This window comes from Adiantum capillus-veneris, chromosome 1 (assembly GCF_014529385.1).
Source record: "Adiantum capillus-veneris isolate H3 chromosome 1, ASM1452938v2, whole genome shotgun sequence".
NCBI classification, from domain to species: domain Eukaryota; kingdom Viridiplantae; phylum Streptophyta; class Polypodiopsida; order Polypodiales; family Pteridaceae; genus Adiantum; species Adiantum capillus-veneris.
The window spans coordinates 31,061,577-31,066,518 of NC_140931.1; the positions used below are offsets into that span (position 1 = coordinate 31,061,577).

General features: G+C 40.9%; 2 pseudogenes; both read left to right on the forward strand.

The window, feature by feature from the left end:
• The first annotated feature begins 737 nt into the window (after nt 1–737).
• On the forward strand, nt 738–3,394 carry LOC147464497 (uncharacterized; annotated as a pseudogene).
• Nucleotides 3,395–3,886: 492 nt separating this feature from the next.
• LOC147464498 (putative protein S-acyltransferase 7 pseudogene) lies at nt 3,887–4,598 on the forward strand (annotated as a pseudogene).
• The last annotated feature ends 344 nt before the right edge of the window (nt 4,599–4,942 follow it).

Genomic DNA, 4,942 nt, shown 5'->3' on the forward strand with positions numbered 1-4,942 from the left:
TGAGCTACAATGAGGGTGTTAGAGTTTTGGCATCTCAAGTGAACTACCCAAAGTGATCCCACTATTTATTCTGGCTTTTAGGTATTTGTTTTACTTATTTGTCAAAGTCTGGGTAGGGCAATTTATTGATTAGCGCACTTGGCAAGCAATTAGCATTTTTGATGAGCCTTGTGGCATTCTCTAGATCTGCCTAGCATTTTTGTTGGGTAGCAGGGCCAATCTTGGGCGACCTTTCTACGATGCAATTCCCTCCTCCGGACAACCTTACATAGGCTTTGTGGTCATGTAGTCACAGAGTGTAGACTGAGGATCTATTCGGAGTCGACTTGTCCACTGGATTGGAGGCTAGTTCATGGATTTGCTGTGTGTAGCCACAAACCCTCACTCGTTGTACATTTTTTGCTATTGCCCAGGGCCCTAGTTTGAATTTTCCTTGCCATATGTGTGAATCTGGATGCATTTAGGGTTTTATACTGAAAATTTGTGAGGGAAGGTGAACGTTGCAAACCTGGTCACTTTCTATGCAGGGGAGAAATGATGGAGCGGGCGAACTTAGGCGAGCAACAAGCGCAGAAGGGGCATTTCCCGAGTATGTTCACCTCCTGCGAGAGAGAGAGAGAGAGAGAGAGAGAGAGAGAGAGAGAGAGAGAGAGAGAGAGAGAGAGAGAGAGAGAGAGAGAGAGAGAGAGAGAGAGAGAGCACGCGAGCATTGTGACTCCAACACAATGAGCTCATCACAATGCAGTTGTTTGTTTTGCAGGTAGGTAGAATCATGCCTCACGTGGGTGTCTCCAACCATGTACACTCACCCAGCGTGGATGTGTTCATTGATATGGGCCATCCCTTTCTCAACAAAACTGTGGATGGATTCTTGAAGATCGAAGCGGTTGGTGTTGCTGCTCATGCAGCCTCTCAGGAAATTTTTGCTAGCTTGAAGAAAGAAACTGTTACATAGCATGATCTGCAACACACGGCAAAAAGGATGGGCAAAGAAGGAGTACAATGGGGGGTAATTGCTGGTGTATATTCTAGGATGCAATATGGAATGGAAAGAGTCAGGGGAAAGCTGATTGGAAAAATGCTTTATTGGGAGGTGCACTGACGGGAGCTCTTCTTAAATTTGGGGATAAGTCGTACAACCGGGATAAAATGATTGAGGGGGCTATAACTGGAGCCGCAGTTGCTACTGCTTCTGAATTTCTCAGATATCTTACTTGAATACTCTTGAAGGCTGAAATTCCAAATAAGGTTGGAAAATGTATTGGGCTTGTTTGAAGCTCCCGAGTTCACTCATGTGCATTGTCTTGAGAGTTGAACATGAACATACATACACTGGTGCTTGAAGATCCTGCATTAGCAGTTGTATTTCAAACTAGAGAACTCTAGTAATTACTCTTTATGATTAATATTGTTATTGTAGTTTCTTCCACACCTATTGTCTGAGGTAGCATCCAGGGCAATTGGTTATGTGAGGGTCTTGTCTGTTGGTCAAGCACGTGCTAAGGCAGTTGGAATTTCGGTTTTGATCTATTTTATTACTATTGAATGTATTTTTTAATGCTAAGAACTACTGGACATACTCGCTCCACATCCAATATTCTCAAAAGAGAGAGAGAGAGAGAGAGAGAGAGAGAGAGAGAGAGAGAGAGAGAGAGAGAGAGAGAGAGAGAGAGAGAGAGAGAGAGAGAGAGAGAGAGAGAGAGAGAGTTTTGCAGGTGATACCATGGGTGAAAGCATGGAATGGTGGCTCAAATAGCTGTGTCCATGGACACCTACTATCAAAAACTTTGGCCTACAATTAGACATGAATTCACATAAAATTTCTATCATGATATATGTCAATGGATAGCTCTTAAAGGTAGAAGTGCAATCACTTATAAATTTTATTGAGTTTGTATTCTTTTTTTCACAAGATTGTTTTTGTGATATGCTATCTAATAGCTTAAATATCATTCCACCTATTCATGCTTTCACCCCCATGTGTTGTATTTGCTTTGTTCAATAAGGTTCTCTGGGCATTACTTGGTCAATAAGGTTCTCTGGGCCTTTTGTGTCTATCTGGAGGCTGTTTTAGTTCTGCCTCAGCTTCGAGTAATGCAGAACACGAAGGTGAGTCAAATCTTGCAGAATAACATGAATCTAATTAGTTTATTGTTTTGTTGTCACACCCTGATGCTCAAGTCTACATTTAATTCTTACTGCAGACATTCTAATAGTTTTAGTGGTAAAGAATTTTATAAAATGGTTTTCAAGGGCTAGGAAAGGCTATACAATACATGGGAGGTAAAGTGATGTCACAACCTGTAGGGTATTTATACACCATATACGCGATAAGCATGCTGGGGGTCAAGGGATGTCACAACCTGTAGGGTATTTATACACCATTTACGCGATAAGCATGCTGGGGGTCAAGGGATACTGCAGTTTAAGCTTCTTGTAGTCTATGACCACAAAGGCAGGTGGAGAGCCTTCTTCATGAGAGTGAACCTCTTGGGCAGTTTAGAATGGAAAGAGTTTGTAAGTGTATTCACCATCATGGAGACGTATCAAAATGATGCAGGTTATTGAACCTTTTACTGCCCACTATGTTTTTGCATTGGGAGTGGTGAGGTTTTTGAGCTGTCTCCATTGGATTTTCCAGGTGAGCTTCTATCCAACCATTATTGTCGTGTTGTGATGGCTTCTTAATGTATACACTTACATTGGTAAGTATTGTGCTCACAAATCTACGAATGGTATTGCTCATTTTCATTTGTCTACACCATAATTAAGCCAAATCTGGTGTAAGATCCCTCATCTTACAGGTATCTAAAATAATTAGATAATTATTTTATAGTAAATTTGGTCATACAAGAAACATTACACATGTTTTTCACTTTGAGCACTCTCTACAGTGAACACACCCACATGGCACATTGTTTTTTGATTTGTTTCAAGTCTCGAGCTTGCTTTTTACTTTTGGTTACTTTTTGTACTTTATATGAACTAAGTATCCGTTTACGTCTAGGTAGTGCTAGATGTTTCAAGAGGATAGTCATATTGAGGCGGATTTACAAAAACCGCTTAAAAACAAATTTTGTGAAATCGGTGTGGTCTCACTGTGTTCTATGTCTCACAATTTGATTTCTTGTTCAAATTTGCAGGTTATAGATACCCACGGCCTACTTCTTGTTGCTTTAGGAAGAGGAGCATGGCCTGCCTCGGTGTTACTCTTGGAAGTTGTACAGACTTTTATCTTGGCGGACTTTTGCTATTATTATGTAAAAAGGTAAAGTTAGTTTAAATGTTGTTTTGAGACTTTCTTTTGATTATTTTGTGATGCTGATGGATGAAGATTTTGGGCAGTGTCATCGAAGGGAAGTCTTTCATGCGATTGCCGACAGAAGTTGTGTAGTACGAAAAGCTCAGAAGGATGTTACGGTCCCGCAGCTGAACCGTTTCTGGCTTGGAATTTCAACTTGTACATTTTAAGAAGAGATTTGTATAACTTAATCTTTTGTTAGGTTGCATCAGGGAATACTTTAGGAAGCAATTGTTCTTGTCTCACATCTTTGAGGATATAAAAACATTTATCCTATAATATATGTCTTAACATCTTCTAGGATAAATGAGCTTGTTGATTTTTTTAAACTTGTTTCTGTTTCTCCTGTTTTACGTTGCTCAACATGCATTCCTATTATTCTGGAATCTCCCCCCCCCCCCCCCTCGGGTCCCTACTTTACTACTATTAAATCTGTTATGTAGGTGGATATCAAAGTCTTCGAAGGGTAGTCCATTGGTAGCTCATTTGTCTGAGTTGGGCCTTACCTATTGAAGCATCGTTGTTTACAGTACTTGCAACATTGAACAACGAAAGCGAGGTCAAATCCCCATATTTACCGCTTGCATGTCTGACTTCTTAAATGAAGTTTTCGGGCGTTGTTCAGAGGGAATCTCGTTAAGCTAAATGCATGTAGCTATTGGATAGGGCCTGTGAGAGTTAGCAGGACAAGGTCCTGCTTGATGTTTGCAGAATGGATATGCAAACAAGATCGCAACAGACGTTCCAAGGTTGTCTAGCCTTGCCAAAACTTTAATTGATGTTAAGCGTGTCTATCAGACTTGGAAGGGTAGCAATAGGTTCCTATTTGGCGGAAGGATGATTTTGGGCTTGATGTTGCATCGTTGCTGTTGACTTTGTTCTCATCCTAGTCCCTGTATTGGTGTTTGGTATTTTTGTTGGAAGGCACCTTGTGAAAGATTTTTCACACTTTGGTGGTATATCAATCCTGGTGGTTACATTAGCTTTTACATTTGGTGTCTTAGTTTTTCTCTTGCTGACATCCGGTAGGGACCCTGGTATAATTCCACGTAATAAACATCCGCTTGAACCAGAGGAAGAATGCTACTCATCATCCGAGTGGAGTGGCGGGCAAACACCAAAGCAAAGGCTTTCGCCAAGAAAGGATGCGATTGTGAATGGGATGGCTGTGAAAATCAAGTGTTGTGACACATGCATGCTATATAGGCCTCCCCGTTGCTCACATTGCTCTATCTGCAATAATTGTGTGGATCACTTTGACCATCATTGCCCATGGGCTGGACAATGCATTGGATGAACGACTTATGAAAACTTCCACTATCGCTACGACAAGAAGGCAAATCCTTATGATCAAGGAGTTTTTCCCAACTTCAGGGACATTCTTTGCTCGAGTTTTGGAATGTCCAAGATAACTTTTTGTGCACAAGTTGAAGCAAAGGCAACAGATTTTGGGATGCTTCAGACAAAACCAAATAAAGTTGATGATGCTTTTGACCATGGCAGCGAGAAAAGTTATAACAACATTGAGATTAGAGCGAAAGTCCCCTGGATGCCTACTGCTCTTGATGCTTCTATTCAAGAAAGGAGTGTTATTCATCAGACCTACGGGTGTTATTTAGAGAACAATCCATTTCATATGTG